General features: G+C 46.7%; 1 long non-coding RNA gene across 1 annotated transcript in view; it reads right to left on the reverse strand.

Moving 5' to 3' along the window:
• The window catches only part of LOC142923764 (uncharacterized), a 48,967-nt gene that overhangs the window by 19,664 nt on the left and 11,107 nt on the right, over nucleotides 1-18,196 (reverse strand). The window contains exon 2 of the long non-coding RNA XR_012940827.1: nucleotides 18,070-18,175. This is a non-coding gene — a long non-coding RNA (uncharacterized LOC142923764). The remainder of the gene's footprint in view (nucleotides 1-18,069; nucleotides 18,176-18,196) is intronic.

Below are 18,196 nucleotides of genomic sequence, written 5' to 3' on the forward strand. Positions count from 1 at the left end.
TGTTGGTTTGAGTGAGATGGTGGTTTGAGTGAGTTGATGGATCGAGTGAGATGGTGGTTTGAGTGAGATGGTGGTTTGAGTGAGTTGGTGGCTTGAGTGAGTTGGTGGTTGAGTGAGTTGGTGGTTTGAGTGAGTTGGAGGTTTGAGTGAGATGGTGGTTGAGTGAGATGGTGGTTGAGTGAGATGGTGATTTGAGTGAGTTGGTGGTTTGAGTGAGATGGTGGTTTGAGTGAGTTGATGGTTCGAGTGAGATGGTGGTTTGAGTGAGATGGTGGTTTGAGTGAGTTGGTGGTTTGAGTGAGTTGGTGGTTTGAGTGAGTTGATGGTTCGAGTGAGATGGTGGTTTGAGTGAGATGGTGGTTTGAGTGAGATGGTGGTTGAGTGAGTTGGTGGTTTGAGTGAGTTGGTGGTTGAGTGAGTTGGTGGTTTGAGTGAGATGGTGGTTTGAGTGAGTTGGTGGTTTGAGTGAGTTGGTGGTTTGAGTGAGATGGTGGTTTGAGTGAGTTGGTGGTTTGAGTGAGTTGATGGTTTGAGTGAGTTCGTGGTTTGAGTGAGTTGGTGGTTTGAGTGAGATGGTGGTTTTAGTGAGTTGGTGGTTTGAGTGAGTTGATGGTTTGAGTGAGTTGGTGGTTTGAGTGAGTTGGTGGTTTGAGTGAGATGGTGGTTTGAGTGAGTTGGTGGTTTGAGTGAGATGGTGGTTTGAGTGAGTTGATGGTTTGAGTGAGTTGGTGGTTTCAGTGAGTTGATGGTTGAGTGAGATGGTGGTTTGAGTGAGTTGGTGGTTTGAGTGAGTTGGTGGTTTGAGTGAGATGGTGGGTTGAGTGAGTTGATGGTTGAGTGAGTTGGTGGTTTGAGTGAGAGTGAGTTGGTGGTTTGAGTGAGTTGGTAGTTTGAGTGAGTTGGTGGTTTGAGTGAGAGTGAGTTGGTGGTTTGAGTGAGTTGATGGTTTGAGTGAGATGGTGGTTTGAGTGAGTTGGTGGTTTGAGTGAGATGATGGTTTGAGTGAGATGGTGGTTTGAGTGAGATGGTGGTTTGAGTGAGATGGTGGTTTGAGTGAGATGGTGGTTTGAGTGAGATGGTGGTTTGAGTGAGTTGGTGGTTTGAGTGAGATGGTGGTTTGAGTGAGATGGTGGTTTGAGTGAGTTGGTGGTTTGAGTGAGATGGTGGTTTGAGTGAGTTGTTGGTTTGAGTGAGATGGTGGTTTGAGTGAGTTGATGGTTCGAGTGAGATGGTGGTTTGAGTGAGATGGTGGTTTGAGTGAGTTGGTGGCTTGAGTGAGTTGGTGGTTGAGTGAGTTGGTGGTTTGAGTGAGATGGTGGTTTGAGTGAGTTGGTGGTTTGAGTGAGTTGGTGGTTTGAGTGAGGTGGTGGTTTGAGTGAGTTGGTGGTTTGAGTGAGTTGATGGTTTGAGTGAGTTGGTGGTTTGAGTGAGTTGGTGGTTTGAGTGAGTTGGTGGTTTGAGTGAGTTGGAGGTTTGAGTGAGTTGGTGGTTTGAGTGAGATGGTGGTTTGAGTGAGTTGGTGGTTTGAGTGAGATGGTGGTTTGAGTGAGTTGATGGTTTGAGTGAGTTGGTGGTTCGAGTGAGATGGTGGTTTGAGTGAGATGGTGGTTTGAGTGAGATGGTGGTTGAGTGAGTTGGTGGTTTGAGTGAGTTGGTGGTTGAGTGAGTTGGTGGTTTGAGTGAGATGGTGGTTTGAGTGAGTTGGTGGTTTGAGTGAGTTGGTGGTTTGAGTGAGATAGTGGTTTGAGTGAGTTGGTGGTTTGAGTGAGTTGATGGTTTGAGTGAGTTCGTGGTTTGAGTGAGTTGGTGGTTTGAGTGAGATGGTGGTTTGAGTGAGTTGGTGGTTTGAGTGAGTTGGTGGTTTGAGTGAGATGGTGGTTTGAGTGAGTTGGTGGTTTGAGTGAGTTGATGGTTTGAGTGAGTTCGTGGTTTGAGTGAGATGGTGGTTTGAGTGAGTTGATGGTTTGAGTGAGTTGGTGGTTTCAGTGAGTTGATGGTTGAGTGAGATGGTGGTTTGAGTGAGTTGGTGGTTTGAGTGAGTTGGTGGTTTGAGTGAGATGGTGGGTTGAGTGAGTTGATGGTTGAGTGAGTTGGTGGTTTGAGTGAGAGTGAGTTGGTGGTTTGAGTGAGTTGGTAGTTTGAGTGAGTTGGTGGTTTGAGTGAGAGTGAGTTGGTGGTTTGAGTGAGTTGATGGTTTGAGTGAGATGGTGGTTTGAGTGAGTTGGTGGTTTGAGTGAGATGATGGTTTGAGTGAGATGGTGGTTTGAGTGAGATGGTGGTTTGAGTGAGATGGTGGTTTGAGTGAGATGGTGGTTTGAGTGAGATGGTGGTTTGAGTGAGTTGGTGGTTTGAGTGAGATGGTGGTTTGAGTGAGATGGTGGTTTGAGTGAGTTGGTGGTTTGAGTGAGATGGTGGTTTGAGTGAGTTGTTGGTTTGAGTGAGATGGTGGTTTGAGTGAGTTGATGGTTCGAGTGAGATGGTGGTTTGAGTGAGATGGTGGTTTGAGTGAGTTGGTGGCTTGAGTGAGTTGGTGGTTGAGTGAGTTGGAGGTTTGAGTGAGATGGTGGTTTGAGTGAGTTGGTGGTTTGAGTGAGTTGGTGGTTTGAGTGAGATGGTGGTTTGAGTGAGTTGGTGGTTTGAGTGAGTTGATGGTTTGAGTGAGTTGGTGGTTTGAGTGAGTTGGTGGTTTGAGTGAGTTGGTGGTTTGAGTGAGTTGGAGGTTTGAGTGAGATGGTGGTGGTTTGAGTGAGATGGTGGCTTGAGTGAGTTGGTGGTTTGAGTGAGTTGGTGGTTTGAGTGAGATGGTGGTGGTTTGAGTGAGATGGTGGTTTGAGTGAGTTGGTGGTTTGAGTGAGTTGGAGGTTTGAGTGAGATGGTGGTGGTTTGAGTGAGATGGTGGTTTGAGTGAGTTGGTGGTTTGAGTGAGTTGGAGGTTTGAGTGAGATGGTGGTTGAGTGAGATGGTGGTTGAGTGAGATGGTGATTTGAGTGAGTTGGTGGTTTGAGTGAGATGGTGGTTTGAGTGAGTTGATGGTTGAGTGAGATGGTGGTTTGAGTGAGTTGGTGGTTTGAGTGAGTTGGTGGTTTGAGTGAGATGGTGGGTTGAGTGAGTTGATGGTTGAGTGAGTTGGTGGTTTGAGTGAGAGTGAGTTGGTGGTTTGAGTGAGTTGGTAGTTTGAGTGAGTTGGTGGTTTGAGTGAGAGTGAGTTGGTGGTTTGAGTGAGTTGATGGTTTGAGTGAGATGGTGGTTTGAGTGAGATGGTGGTTTGAGTGAGATGGTGGTTTGAGTGAGATGGTGGTTTGAGTGAGATGGTGGTTTGAGTGAGATGGTGGTTTGAGTGAGTTGGTGGTTTGAGTGAGTTGGTGGTTTGAGTGAGTTGGTGGTTTGAGTGAGTTGGAGGTTTGAGTGAGTTGGTGGTTTGAGTGAGATGGTGGTTTGAGTGAGTTGGTGGTTTGAGTGAGATGGTGGTTTGAGTGAGTTGATGGTTTGAGTGAGTTGGTGGTTCGAGTGAGATGGTGGTTTGAGTGAGATGGTGGTTTGAGTGAGATGGTGGTTGAGTGAGTTGGTGGTTTGAGTGAGTTGGTGGTTGAGTGAGTTGGTGGTTTGAGTGAGATGGTGGTTTGAGTGAGTTGGTGGTTTGAGTGAGTTGGTGGTTTGAGTGAGATGGTGGTTTGAGTGAGCTGGTGGTTTGAGTGAGTTGATGGTTTGAGTGAGTTCGTGGTTTGAGTGAGTTGGTGGTTTGAGTGAGATGGTGGTTTGAGTGAGTTGGTGGTTTGAGTGAGTTGGTGGTTTGAGTGAGATGGTGGTTTGAGTGAGTTGGTGGTTTGAGTGAGTTGATGGTTTGAGTGAGTTCGTGGTTTGAGTGAGATGGTGGTTTGAGTGAGTTGATGGTTTGAGTGAGTTGGTGGTTTCAGTGAGTTGATGGTTGAGTGAGATGGTGGTTTGAGTGAGTTGGTGGTTTGAGTGAGTTGGTGGTTTGAGTGAGATGGTGGGTTGAGTGAGTTGATGGTTGAGTGAGTTGGTGGTTTGAGTGAGAGTGAGTTGGTGGTTTGAGTGAGTTGGTAGTTTGAGTGAGTTGGTGGTTTGAGTGAGAGTGAGTTGGTGGTTTGAGTGAGTTGATGGTTTGAGTGAGATGGTGGTTTGAGTGAGTTGGTGGTTTGAGTGAGATGATGGTTTGAGTGAGATGGTGGTTTGAGTGAGATGGTGGTTTGAGTGAGATGGTGGTTTGAGTGAGATGGTGGTTTGAGTGAGATGGTGGTTTGAGTGAGTTGGTGGTTTGAGTGAGATGGTGGTTTGAGTGAGATGGTGGTTTGAGTGAGTTGGTGGTTTGAGTGAGATGGTGGTTTGAGTGAGTTGTTGGTTTGAGTGAGATGGTGGTTTGAGTGAGTTGATGGTTCGAGTGAGATGGTGGTTTGAGTGAGATGGTGGTTTGAGTGAGTTGGTGGCTTGAGTGAGTTGGTGGTTGAGTGAGTTGGAGGTTTGAGTGAGATGGTGGTTTGAGTGAGTTGGTGGTTTGAGTGAGTTGGTGGTTTGAGTGAGATGATGGTTTGAGTGAGTTGGTGGTTTGAGTGAGTTGGTGGTTTGAGTGAGTTGGTGGTTTGAGTGAGTTGGAGGTTTGAGTGAGATGGTGGTGGTTTGAGTGAGATGGTGGCTTGAGTGAGTTGGTGGTTTGAGTGAGTTGGTGGTTTGAGTGAGATGATGGTTTGAGTGAGTTGGTGGTTTGAGTGAGTTGGTGGTTTGAGTGAGTTGGTGGTTTGAGTGAGTTGGAGGTTTGAGTGAGATGGTGGTGGTTTGAGTGAGATGGTGGCTTGAGTGAGTTGGTGGTTTGAGTGAGTTGGTGGTTTGAGTGAGATGGTGGTGGTTTGAGTGAGATGGTGGTTTGAGTGAGTTGGTGGTTTGAGTGAGTTGGAGGTTTGAGTGAGATGGTGGTGGTTTGAGTGAGATGGTGGTTTGAGTGAGTTGGTGGTTTGAGTGAGTTGGAGGTTTGAGTGAGATGGTGGTTGAGTGAGATGGTGGTTGAGTGAGATGGTGATTTGAGTGAGTTAGTGGTTTGAGTGAGATGGTGGTTTGAGTGAGTTGATGGTTGAGTGAGATGGTGGTTTGAGTGAGTTGGTGGTTTGAGTGAGTTGGTGGTTTGAGTGAGATGGTGGGTTGAGTGAGTTGATGGTTGAGTGAGTTGGTGGTTTGAGTGAGAGTGAGTTGGTGGTTTGAGTGAGTTGGTAGTTTGAGTGAGTTGGTGGTTTGAGTGAGAGTGAGTTGGTGGTGTGAGTGAGTTGATGGTTTGAGTGAGATGGTGGTTTGAGTGAGATGGTGGTTTGAGTGAGATGGTGGTTTGAGTGAGATGGTGGTTTGAGTGAGATGGTGGTTTGAGTGAGATGGTGGTTTGAGTGAGTTGGTGGTTTGAGTGAGATGGTGGTTTGAGTGAGATGGTGGTTTGAGTGAGTTGGTGGTTTGAGTGAGATGATGGTTTGAGTGAGTTGTTGGTTTGAGTGAGATGGTGGTTTTAGTGAGTTGATGGTTCGAGTGAGATGGTGGTTTGAGTGAAATGGTGGTTTGAGTGAGTTGGTGGCTTGAGTGAGTTGGTGGTTGAGTGAGTTGGTGGTTTGAGTGAGTTGGAGGTTTGAGTGAGATGGTGGTTGAGTGAGATGGTGGTTGAGTGAGATGGTGATTTGAGTGAGTTGGTGGTTTGAGTGAGATGGTGGTTTGAGTGAGTTGATGGTTCGAGTGAGATGGTGGTTTGAGTGAGATGGTGGTTTGAGTGAGATGGTGGTTTGAGTGAGTTGGTGGTTTGAGTGAGATGGTGGTTTGAGTGAGTTGATGGTTTGAGTGAGTTGGTGGTTTCAGTGAGTTGATGGTTGAGTGAGATGGTGGTTTGAGTGAGTTGGTGGTTTGAGTGAGTTGGTGGTTTGAGTGAGATGGTGGGTTGAGTGAGTTGATGGTTGAGTGAGTTGGTGGTTTGAGTGAGAGTGAGTTGGTGGTTTGAGTGAGTTGGTAGTTTGAGTGAGTTGGTGGTTTGAGTGAGAGTGAGTTGGTGGTTTGAGTGAGTTGATGGTTTGAGTGAGATGGTGGTTTGAGTGAGATGGTGGTTTGAGTGAGATGGTGGTTTGAGTGAGTTGATGGTTTGAGTGAGTTCGTGGTTTGAGTCAGTTGGTGGTTTGAGTGAGATGGTGGTTTGAGTGAGTTGGTGGTTTGAGTGAGATGGTGGTTTGAGTGAGATGGTGGTTTGAGTGAGTTGGTGGTTTGAGTGAGATGGTGGTTTGAGTGAGTTGTTGGTTTGAGTGAGATGGTGGTTTGAGTGAGTTGATGGTTCGAGTGAGATGGTGGTTTGAGTGAGATGGTGGTTTGAGTGAGTTGGTGGCTTGAGTGAGTTGGTGGTTGAGTGAGTTGGTGGTTTGAGTGAGTTGGAGGTTTGAGTGAGATGGTGGTTGAGTGAGATGGTGGTTGAGTGAGATGGTGATTTGAGTGAGTTGGTGGTTTGAGTGAGATGGTGGTTTGAGTGAGTTGATGGTTCGAGTGAGATGGTGGTTTGAGTGAGATGGTGGTTTGAGTGAGTTGGTGGTTTGAGTGAGTTGGTGGTTTGAGTGAGTTGATGGTTCGAGTGAGATGGTGGTTTGAGTGAGATGGTGGTTTGAGTGAGATGGTGGTTGAGTGAGTTGGTGGTTTGAGTGAGTTGGTGGTTGAGTGAGTTGGTGGTTTGAGTGAGATGGTGGTTTGAGTGAGTTGGTGGTTTGAGTGAGTTGGTGGTTTGAGTGAGATGGTGGTTTGAGTGAGAGTGAGTTGGTGGTTTGAGTGAGTTGATGGTTTGAGTGAGATGGTGGTTTGAGTGAGATGGTGGTTTGAGTGAGATGGTGGTTTGAGTGAGTTGATGGTTTGAGTGAGTTCGTGGTTTGAGTGAGTTGGTGGTTTGAGTGAGATGGTGGTTTGAGTGAGTTGGTGGTTTGAGTGAGATGGTGGTTTGAGTGAGATGGTGGTTTGAGTGAGTTGGTGGTTTGAGTGAGATGGTGGTTTGAGTGAGTTGTTGGTTTGAGTGAGATGGTGGTTTGAGTGAGTTGATGGTTCGAGTGAGATGGTGGTTTGAGTGAGATGGTGGTTTGAGTGAGTTGGTGGCTTGAGTGAGTTGGTGGTTGAGTGAGTTGGTGGTTTGAGTGAGTTGGAGGTTTGAGTGAGATGGTGGTTGAGTGAGATGGTGGTTGAGTGAGATGGTGATTTGAGTGAGTTGGTGGTTTGAGTGAGATGGTGGTTTGAGTGAGTTGATGGTTCGAGTGAGATGGTGGTTTGAGTGAGATGGTGGTTTGAGTGAGTTGGTGGTTTGAGTGAGTTGGTGGTTTGAGTGAGTTGATGGTTCGAGTGAGATGGTGGTTTGAGTGAGATGGTGGTTTGAGTGAGATGGTGGTTGAGTGAGTTGGTGGTTTGAGTGAGTTGGTGGTTGAGTGAGTTGGTGGTTTGAGTGAGATGGTGGTTTGAGTGAGTTGGTGGTTTGAGTGAGTTGGTGGTTTGAGTGAGATGGTGGTTTGAGTGAGTTGGTGGTTTGAGTGAGTTGATGGTTTGAGTGAGTTCGTGGTTTGAGTGAGTTGGTGGTTTGAGTGAGATGGTGGTTTTAGTGAGTTGGTGGTTTGAGTGAGTTGATGGTTTGAGTGAGTTGGTGGTTTGAGTGAGTTGGTGGTTTGAGTGAGATGGTGGTTTGAGTGAGTTGGTGGTTTGAGTGAGATGGTGGTTTGAGTGAGTTGATGGTTTGAGTGAGTTGGTGGTTTCAGTGAGTTGATGGTTGAGTGAGATGGTGGTTTGAGTGAGTTGGTGGTTTGAGTGAGTTGGTGGTTTGAGTGAGGTGGTGGGTTGAGTGAGTTGATGGTTGAGTGAGTTGGTGGTTTGAGTGAGAGTGAGTTGGTGGTTTGAGTGAGTTGGTAGTTTGAGTGAGTTGGTGGTTTGAGTGAGAGTGAGTTGGTGGTTTGAGTGAGTTGATGGTTTGAGTGAGATGGTGGTTTGAGTGAGTTGGTGGTTTGAGTGAGATGGTGGTTTGAGTGAGATGGTGGTTTGAGTGAGTTGGTGGCTTGAGTGAGTTGGTGGTTGAGTGAGTTGGTGGTTTGAGTGAGTTGGAGGTTTGAGTGAGATGGTGGTTGAGTGAGATGGTGGTTGAGTGAGATGGTGATTTGAGTGAGTTGGTGGTTTGAGTGAGATGGTGGTTTGAGTGAGTTGATGGTTCGAGTGAGATGGTGGTTTGAGTGAGATGGTGGTTTGAGTGAGTTGGTGGTTTGAGTGAGTTGGTGGTTTGAGTGAGTTGATGGTTCGAGTGAGATGGTGGTTTGAGTGAGATGGTGGTTTGAGTGAGATGGTGGTTGAGTGAGTTGGTGGTTTGAGTGAGTTGGTGGTTGAGTGAGTTGGTGGTTTGAGTGAGATGGTGGTTTGAGTGAGTTGGTGGTTTGAGTGAGTTGGTGGTTTGAGTGAGATGGTGGTTTGAGTGAGAGTGAGTTGGTGGTTTGAGTGAGTTGATGGTTTGAGTGAGATGGTGGTTTGAGTGAGATGGTGGTTTGAGTGAGATGGTGGTTTGAGTGAGTTGATGGTTTGAGTGAGTTCGTGGTTTGAGTGAGTTGGTGGTTTGAGTGAGATGGTGGTTTGAGTGAGTTGGTGGTTTGAGTGAGATGGTGGTTTGAGTGAGATGGTGGTTTGAGTGAGTTGGTGGTTTGAGTGAGATGGTGGTTTGAGTGAGTTGTTGGTTTGAGTGAGATGGTGGTTTGAGTGAGTTGATGGTTCGAGTGAGATGGTGGTTTGAGTGAGATGGTGGTTTGAGTGAGTTGGTGGCTTGAGTGAGTTGGTGGTTGAGTGAGTTGGTGGTTTGAGTGAGTTGGAGGTTTGAGTGAGATGGTGGTTGAGTGAGATGGTGGTTGAGTGAGATGGTGATTTGAGTGAGTTGGTGGTTTGAGTGAGATGGTGGTTTGAGTGAGTTGATGGTTCGAGTGAGATGGTGGTTTGAGTGAGATGGTGGTTTGAGTGAGTTGGTGGTTTGAGTGAGTTGGTGGTTTGAGTGAGTTGATGGTTCGAGTGAGATGGTGGTTTGAGTGAGATGGTGGTTTGAGTGAGATGGTGGTTGAGTGAGTTGGTGGTTTGAGTGAGTTGGTGGTTGAGTGAGTTGGTGGTTTGAGTGAGATGGTGGTTTGAGTGAGTTGGTGGTTTGAGTGAGTTGGTGGTTTGAGTGAGATGGTGGTTTGAGTGAGTTGGTGGTTTGAGTGAGTTGATGGTTTGAGTGAGTTCGTGGTTTGAGTGAGTTGGTGGTTTGAGTGAGATGGTGGTTTTAGTGAGTTGGTGGTTTGAGTGAGTTGATGGTTTGAGTGAGTTGGTGGTTTGAGTGAGTTGGTGGTTTGAGTGAGATGGTGGTTTGAGTGAGTTGGTGGTTTGAGTGAGATGGTGGTTTGAGTGAGTTGATGGTTTGAGTGAGTTGGTGGTTTCAGTGAGTTGATGGTTGAGTGAGATGGTGGTTTGAGTGAGTTGGTGGTTTGAGTGAGTTGGTGGTTTGAGTGAGGTGGTGGGTTGAGTGAGTTGATGGTTGAGTGAGTTGGTGGTTTGAGTGAGAGTGAGTTGGTGGTTTGAGTGAGTTGGTAGTTTGAGTGAGTTGGTGGTTTGAGTGAGAGTGAGTTGGTGGTTTGAGTGAGTTGATGGTTTGAGTGAGATGGTGGTTTGAGTGAGTTGGTGGTTTGAGTGAGATGATGGTTTGAGTGAGATGGTGGTTTGAGTGAGATGGTGGTTTGAGTGAGATGGTGGTTTGAGTGAGATGGTGGTTTGAGTGAGATGGTGGTTTGAGTGAGTTGGTGGTTTGAGTGAGATGGTGGTTTGAGTGAGATGGTGGTTTGAGTGAGTTGGTGGTTTGAGTGAGTTGGTAGTTTGAGTGAGTTGTTGGTTTGAGTGAGATGGTGGTTTGAGTGAGTTGATGGTTCGAGTGAGATGGTGGTTTGAGTGAGATGGTGGTTTGAGTGAGTTGGTGGCTTGAGTGAGTTGGTGGTTGAGTGAGTTGGTGGTTTGAGTGAGATGGTGGTTTGAGTGAGTTGGTGGTTTGAGTGAGTTGGTGGTTTGTGTGAGATGGTGATTTGAGTGAGTTGGTGGTTTGAGTGAGTTGATGGTTTGAGTGAGTTGGTGGTTTGAGTGAGTTGGAGGTTTGAGTTAGTTGGTGGTTTGAGTGAGTTGGAGGTTTGAGTGAGATGGTGGTGGTTTGAGTAAGATGGAGGTTTGAGTGAGTTGGTGGTTTGAGTGAGTTGGTGGTTTGAGTGAGATGGTGGTGGTTTGAGTGAGATGGTGGTTTGAGTGAGTTGGTGGTTTGAGTGAGTTGGTGGTTTGAGTGAGATGGTGGTTTGAGTGAGATGGTGGTTTGAGTGAGTTGGTGGTTTGAGTGAGATGGTGGTTTGAGTGAGTTGTTGGTTTGAGTGAGATGGTGGTTTGAGTGAGATGGTGGTTGAGTGAGATGGTGATTTGAGTGAGTTGGTGGTTTGAGTGAGATGGTGGTTTGAGTGAGTTGATGGTTCGAGTGAGATGGTGGTTTGAGTGAGATGGTGGTTTGAGTGAGTTGGTGGTTTGAGTGAGTTGGTGGTTGAGTGAGTTGGTGGTTTGAGTGAGATGGTGGTTTGAGTGAGTTGGTGGTTTGAGTGAGTTGGTGGTTTGAGTGAGATGGTGGTTTGAGTGAGTTGGTGGTTTGAGTGAGTTGATGGTTTGAGTGAGTTCGTGGTTTGAGTGAGTTGGTGGTTTGAGTGAGATGGTGGTTTTAGTGAGTTGGTGGTTTGAGTGAGTTGATGGTTTGAGTGAGTTGGTGGTTTGAGTGAGTTGGTGGTTTGAGTGAGATGGTGGTTTGAGTGAGTTGGTGGTTTGAGTGAGATGGTGGTTTGAGTGAGTTGATGGTTTGAGTGAGTTGGTGGTTTCAGTGAGTTGATGGTTGAGTGAGATGGTGGTTTGAGTGAGTTGGTGGTTTGAGTGAGTTGGTGGTTTGAGTGAGGTGGTGGGTTGAGTGAGTTGATGGTTGAGTGAGTTGGTGGTTTGAGTGAGAGTGAGTTGGTGGTTTGAGTGAGTTGGTAGTTTGAGTGAGTTGGTGGTTTGAGTGAGAGTGAGTTGGTGGTTTGAGTGAGTTGATGGTTTGAGTGAGATGGTGGTTTGAGTGAGATGGTGGTTTGAGTGAGATGGTGGTTTGAGTGAGATGGTGGTTTGAGTGAGATGGTGGTTTGAGTGAGTTGGTGGTTTGAGTGAGATGGTGGTTTGAGTGAGATGGTGGTTTGAGTGAGTTGGTGGTTTGAGTGAGTTGGTGGTTTGAGTGAGTTGTTGGTTTGAGTGAGATGGTGGTTTGAGTGAGTTGATGGTTCGAGTGAGATGGTGGTTTGAGTGAGATGGTGGTTTGAGTGAGTTGGTGGCTTGAGTGAGTTGGTGGTTGAGTGAGTTGGTGGTTTGAGTGAGATGGTGGTTTGAGTGAGTTGGTGGTTTGAGTGAGTTGGTGGTTTGTGTGAGATGGTGATTTGAGTGAGTTGGTGGTTTGAGTGAGTTGATGGTTTGAGTGAGTTGGTGGTTTGAGTGAGTTGGTGGTTTGAGTGAGTTGGTGGTTTGAGTGAGTTGGAGGTTTGAGTGAGATGGTGGTGGTTTGAGTAAGATGGTGGTTTGAGTGAGTTGGTGGTTTGAGTGAGTTGCTGGTTTGAGTGAGATGGTGGTGGTTTGAGTGAGATGGTGGTTTGAGTGAGTTGGTGGTTTGAGTGAGTTGGAGGTTTGAGTGAGATGGTGGTGGTTTGAGTGAGATGGTGGTTTGAGTGAGTTGATGGTTTGAGTGAGTTGGTGGTTTCAGTGAGTTGATGGTTGAGTGAGATGGTGGTTTGAGTGAGTTGGTGGTTTGAGTGAGTTGGTGGTTTGAGTGAGTTGGTGGTTTGAGTGAGATGGTGGGTTGAGTGAGTTGATGGTTGAGTGAGTTGGTGGTTTGAGTGAGAGTGAGTTGGTGGTTTGAGTGAGTTGGTAGTTTGAGTGAGTTGGTGGTTTGAGTGAGAGTGAGTTGGTGGTTTGAGTGAGTTGATGGTTTGAGTGAGATGGTGGTTTGAGTGAGTTGGTGGTTTGAGTGAGATGATGGTTTGAGTGAGATGGTGGTTTGAGTGAGATGGTGGTTTGAGTGAGATGGTGGTTTGAGTGAGATGGTGGTTTGAGTGAGATGGTGGTTTGAGTGAGTTGGTGGTTTGAGTGAGATGGTGGTTTGAGTGAGATGGTGGTTTGAGTGAGTTGGTGGTTTGAGTGAGTTGGTGGTTTGAGTGAGTTGTTGGTTTGAGTGAGATGGTGGTTTGAGTGAGTTGATGGTTCGAGTGAGATGGTGGTTTGAGTGAGATGGTGGTTTGAGTGAGTTGGTGGCTTGAGTGAGTTGGTGGTTGAGTGAGTTGGTGGTTTGAGTGAGATGGTGGTTTGAGTGAGTTGGTGGTTTGAGTGAGTTGGTGGTTTGTGTGAGATGGTGGTTTGAGTGAGTTGGTGGTTTGAGTGAGTTGATGGTTTGAGTGAGTTGGTGGTTTGAGTGAGTTGGTGGTTTGAGTGAGTTGGTGATTTGAGTGAGTTGGAGGTTTGAGTGAGATGGTGGTGGTTTGAGTGAGATGGTGGTTTGAGTGAGTTGGTGGTTTGAGTGAGTTGGTGGTTTGAGTGAGATGGTGGTGGTTTGAGTGAGATGGTGGTTTGAGTGAGTTGGTGGTTTGAGTGAGTTGGAGGTTTGAGTGAGATGGTGGTGGTTTGAGTGAGATGGTGGTTTGAGTGAGTTGGTGGTTTGAGTGAGTTGGAGGTTTGAGTGAGATGGTGGTTGAGTGAGATGGTGGTTGAGTGAGATGGTGATTTGAGTGAGTTGGTGGTTTGAGTGAGATGGTGGTTTGAGTGAGTTGATGGTTCGAGTGAAATGGTGGTTTGAGTGAGATGGTGGTTTGAGTGAGATGGTGGTTGAGTGAGTTGGTGGTTTGAGTGAGTTGGTGGTTGAGTGAGTTGGTGGTTTGAGTGAGATGGTGGTTTGAGTGAGTTGGTGGTTTGAGTGAGTTGGTGGTTTGAGTGAGTTGGTGGTTTGAGTGAGTTGGTGGTTTGAGTGAGTTGATGGTTTGAGTGAGTTCGTGGTTTGAGTGAGTTGGTGGTTTGAGTGAGATGGTGGTTTTAGTGAGTTGGTGGTTTGAGTGAGATGGTGGTTTGAGTGAGTTGGTGGTTTGAGTGAGATGGTGGTTTGAGTGAGTTGATGGTTTGAGTGAGTTGGTGGTTTGAGTGAGTTGGTGGTTTGAGTGAGATGGTGGTTTGAGTGAGTTGGTGGTTTGAGTGAGATGGTGGTTTGAGTGAGTTGATGGTTTGAGTGAGTTGGTGGTTTCAGTGAGTTGATGGTTGAGTGAGATGGTGGTTTGAGTGAGTTGGTGGTTTGAGTGAGTTGGTGGTTTGAGTGAGATGGTGGGTTGAGTGAGTTGATGGTTGAGTGAGTTGGTGGTTTGAGTGAGAGTGAGTTGGTGGTTTGAGTGAGTTGGTAGTTTGAGTGAGTTGGTGGTTTGAGTGAGAGTGAGTTGGTGGTTTGAGTGAGTTGATGGTTTGAGTGAGATGGTGGTTTGAGTGAGATGGTGGTTTGAGTGAGATGGTGGTTTGAGTGAGATGGTGGTTTGAGTGAGATGGTGGTTTGAGTGAGATGGTGGTTTGAGTGAGTTGGTGGTTTGAGTGAGATGGTGGTTTGAGTGAGATGGTGGTTTGAGTGAGTTGGTGGTTTGAGTGAGATGGTGGTTTGAGCGAGTTGTTGGTTTGAGTGAGATGGTGGTTTGAGTGAGTTGATGGTTCGAGTGAGATGGTGGTTTGAGTGAAATGGTGGTTTGAGTGAGTTGGTGGCTTGAGTGAGTTGGTGGTTGAGTGAGTTGGTGGTTTGAGTGAGTTGGAGGTTTGAGTGAGATGGTGGTTGAGTGAGATGGTGGTTGAGTGAGATGGTGATTTGAGTGAGTTGGTGGTTTGAGTGAGATGGTGGTTTGAGTGAGTTGATGGTTCGAGTGAGATGGTGGTTTGAGTGAGATGGTGGTTTGAGTGAGTTGGTGGTTTGAGTGAGTTGGTGGTTTGAGTGAGTTGATGGTTCGAGTGAGATGGTGGTTTGAGTGAGATGGTGGTTTGAGTGAGTTGGTGGTTTGAGTGAGTTGGTGGTTTGAGTGAGTTGATGGTTTGAGTGAGTTCGTGGTTTGAGTGAGTTGGTGGTTTGAGTGAGATGGTGGTTTTAGTGAGTTGGTGGTTTGAGTGAGATGGTGGTTTGAGTGAGTTGGTGGTTTGAGTGAGATGGTGGTTTGAGTGAGTTGATGGTTTGAGTGAGTTGGTGGTTTGAGTGAGTTGGTGGTTTGAGTGAGATGGTGGTTTGAGTGAGTTGGTGGTTTGAGTGAGATGGTGGTTTGAGTGAGTTGATGGTTTGAGTGAGTTGGTGGTTTCAGTGAGTTGATGGTTGAGTGAGATGGTGGTTTGAGTGAGTTGGTGGTTTGAGTGAGTTGGTGGTTTGAGTGAGATGGTGGGTTGAGTGAGTTGATGGTTGAGTGAGTTGGTGGTTTGAGTGAGAGTGAGTTGGTGGTTTGAGTGAGTTGGTAGTTTGAGTGAGTTGGTGGTTTGAGTGAGAGTGAGTTGGTGGTTTGAGTGAGTTGATGGTTTGAGTGAGATGGTGGTTTGAGTGAGATGGTGGTTTGAGTGAGATGGTGGTTTGAGTGAGATGGTGGTTTGAGTGAGATGGTGGTTTGAGTGAGATGGTGGTTTGAGTGAGTTGGTGGTTTGAGTGAGATGGTGGTTTGAGTGAGATGGTGGTTTGAGTGAGTTGGTGGTTTGAGTGAGATGGTGGTTTGAGTGAGTTGTTGGTTTGAGTGAGATGGTGGTTTGAGTGAGTTGATGGTTCGAGTGAGATGGTGGTTTGAGTGAGATGGTGGTTTGAGTGAGTTGGTGGCTTGAGTGAGTTGGTGGTTGAGTGAGTTGGTGGTTTGAGTGAGTTGGAGGTTTGAGTGAGATGGTGGTTGAGTGAGATGGTGGTTGAGTGAGATGGTGATTTGAGTGAGTTGGTGGTTTGAGTGAGATGGTGGTTTGAGTGAGTTGATGGTTCGAGTGAGATGGTGGTTTGAGTGAGATGGTGGTTTGAGTGAGTTGGTGGTTTGAGTGAGTTGGTGGTTTGAGTGAGTTGATGGTTCGAGTGAGATGGTGGTTGAGTGAGTTGGTGGTTTGAGTGAGTTGGTGGTTGAGTGAGTTGGTGGTTTGAGTGAGATGGTGGTTTGAGTGAGTTGGTGGTTTGAGTGAGATGGTGGTTTGAGTGAGATGGTGGTTGAGTGAGTTGGTGGTTTGAGTGAGTTGGTGGTTGAGTGAGTTGGTGGTTTGAGTGAGATGGTGGTTTGAGTGAGTTGGTGGTTTGAGTGAGTTGGTGGTTTGAGTGAGATGGTGGTTTGAGTGAGTTGGTGGTTTGAGTGAGTTGATGGTTTGAGTGAGTTCGTGGTTTGAGTGAGTTGGTGGTTTGAGTGAGATGGTGGTTTTAGTGAGTTGGTGGTTTGAGTGAGTTGATGGTTTGAGTGAGTTGGTGGTTTGAGTGAGTTGGTGGTTTGAGTGAGATGGTGGTTTGAGTGAGTTGGTGGTTTGAGTGAGATGGTGGTTTGAGTGAGTTGGTGGTTTGAGTGAGATGGTGGGTTGAGTGAGTTGATGGTTGAGTGAGTTGGTGGTTTGAGTGAGAGTGAGTTGGTGGTTTGAGTGAGTTGGTAGTTTGAGTGAGTTGGTGGTTTGAGTGAGAGTGAGTTGGTGGTTTGAGTGAGTTGATGGTTTGAGTGAGATGGTGGTTTGAGTGAGATGGTGGTTTGAGTGAGATGGTGGTTTGAGTGAGATGGTGGTTTGAGTGAGATGGTGGTTTGAGTGAGATGGTGGTTTGAGTGAGTTGGTGGTTTGAGTGAGATGGTGGTTTGAGTGAGATGGTGGTTTGAGTGAGTTGGTGGTTTGAGTGAGATGGTGGTTTGAGTGAGTTGTTGGTTTGAGTGAGATGGTGGTTTGAGTGAGTTGATGGTTCGAGTGAGATGGTGGTTTGAGTGAGATGGTGGTTTGAGTGAGTTGGTGGCTTGAGTGAGTTGGTGGTTGAGTGAGTTGGTGGTTTGAGTGAGTTGGTGGCTTGAGTGAGTTGGTGGTTGAGTGAGTTGGTGGTTTGAGTGAGTTGGAGGTTTGAGTGAGATGGTGGTTTGAGTGAGATGGTGGTTTGAGTGAGTTGATGGTTCGAGTGAGATGGTGGTTTGAGTGAGATGGTGGTTTGAGTGAGTTGGTGGTTTGAGTGAGTTGGTGGTTTGAGTGAGTTGATGGTTCGAGTGAGTTGGTGGTTTGAGTGAGTTGGTGGTTTGAGTGAGTTGATGGTTCGAGTGAGATGGTGGTTTGAGTGAGATGGTGGTTTGAGTGAGATGGTGGTTGAGTGAGTTGGTGGTTTGAGTGAGTTGGTGGTTGAGTGAGTTGGTGGTTTGAGTGAGATGGTGGTTTGAGTGAGTTGGTGGTTTGAGTGAGTTGGTGGTTTGAGTGAGATGGTGGTTTGAGTGAGTTGGTGGTTTGAGTGAGATGGTGGTTTGAGTGAGTTGGTGGTTTGATTGAGTTGGTGGTTTGAGTGAGATGGTGGTTTGAGTGAGTTGGTGGTTTGAGTGAGATGGTGGTTTGAGTGAGTTGGTGGTTTGAGTGAGATGGTGGTTTGAGTGAGTTGATGGTTTGAGTGAGTTGGTGGTTTCAGTGAGTTGATGGTTGAGTGAGATGGTGGTTTGAGTGAGTTGGTGGTTTGAGTGAGTTGGTGGTTTGAGTGAGATGGTGGGTTGAGTGAGTTGATGGTTGAGTGAGTTGGTGGTTTGAGTGAGAGTGAGTTGGTGGTTTGAGTGAGTTGGTAGTTTGAGTGAGTTGGTGGTTTGAGTGAGAGTGAGTTGGTGGTTTGAGTGAGTTGATGGTTTGAGTGAGATGGTGGTTTGAGTGAGTTGGTGGTTTGAGTGAGATGGTGGTTTGAGTGAGATGGTGGTTTGAGTGAGATGGTGGTTTGAGTGAGATGGTGGTTTGAGTGAGATGGTGGTTTGAGTGAGATGGTGGTTTGAGTGAGTTGGTGGTTTGAGTGAGATGGTGGTTTGAGTGAGATAGGGTTTGAGTGAGTTGGTGGTTTGAGTGAGATGGTGGTTTGAGTGAGTTGTTGGTTTGAGTGAGATGGTGGTTTGAGTGAGTTGATGGTTCGAGTGAGATGGTGGTTTGAGTGAGATGGTGGTTTGAGTGAGTTGGTGGCTTGAGTGAGTTGGTGGTTGAGTGAGTTGGTGGTTTGAGTGAGATGGTGGTTTGAGTGAGTTGGTGGTTTGAGTGAGTTGGTGGTTTGAGTGAGATGGTGGTTTGAGTGAGTTGGTGGTTTGAGTGAGTTGATGGTTTGAGTGAGTTGGTGGTTTGAGTGAGTTGGTGGTTTGAGTGAGATGGTGGTTTGAGTGAGTTGGTGGTTTGAGTGAGATGGTGGTTTGAGTGAGTTGATGGTTTGAGTGAGTTGATGGTTTGAGGGAGATTGTGGTTTGAGTGAGTTGGTGGTTTGAGTGAGATGGTGGTTTGAGTGAGTTGATGGTTTGAGTGAGTTGGTGGTTGAGTGAGTTGGTGGTTTGAGTGAGTTGGTGGTTGAGTGAGTTGGTGGTTTGAGTGAGATGGTGGTTTGAGTGAGATGGTGGGTTGAGTGAGTTGATGATTGAGTGAGTTGGTGATTTGAGTGAGAGTGAGTTGGTGGTTTGAGTGAGATTGAGTTGGTGGTTGAGTGCGTGAACGGGTGAGTTGGTGAGCATAAGATGTCCTAAACTATTCATACATAGTGACGCTTATACACCTCACCTGGCTGTTTGTACTGTTTGGCAAGGTAAAAATTGTAAATTTAAGAAAATTGCGCCACTGTTTCAAACGCTGCGATGGGAAAACGAACCAGTAATTTCTGGATTGCAAGTTAAGAGTGCAAACCGCCCATTACTTCAGGGTAGCGTTTCTCAAAACCGCCACTGATTTTTTTTATTGTTCACCTCTGCTTGCGAGCACACTGTACACTTAACTAACTCTGCAGATGTAAAACCCAGAGTGTGTGCCCACTCATGCACCTCTTACCTCTTGTTGACACCGCATGCATGATGCACGAGTACTGTCTGGGTTTTTTAGAACGGGGAGAAGGGGAGCCCATTGGGGTGGACTCCGGAGGGTTGTAGCCTGGAATCTGTGACAGCGGACATACAAG

This window comes from Petromyzon marinus, unplaced genomic scaffold (assembly GCF_048934315.1).
Source record: "Petromyzon marinus isolate PM22_M1 ecotype Great Lakes invasive population unplaced genomic scaffold, UKy_Petmar_22M1.pri1.0 PM_Scaffold_7, whole genome shotgun sequence".
NCBI classification, from domain to species: Eukaryota; Metazoa; Chordata; class Hyperoartia; order Petromyzontiformes; family Petromyzontidae; genus Petromyzon; species Petromyzon marinus.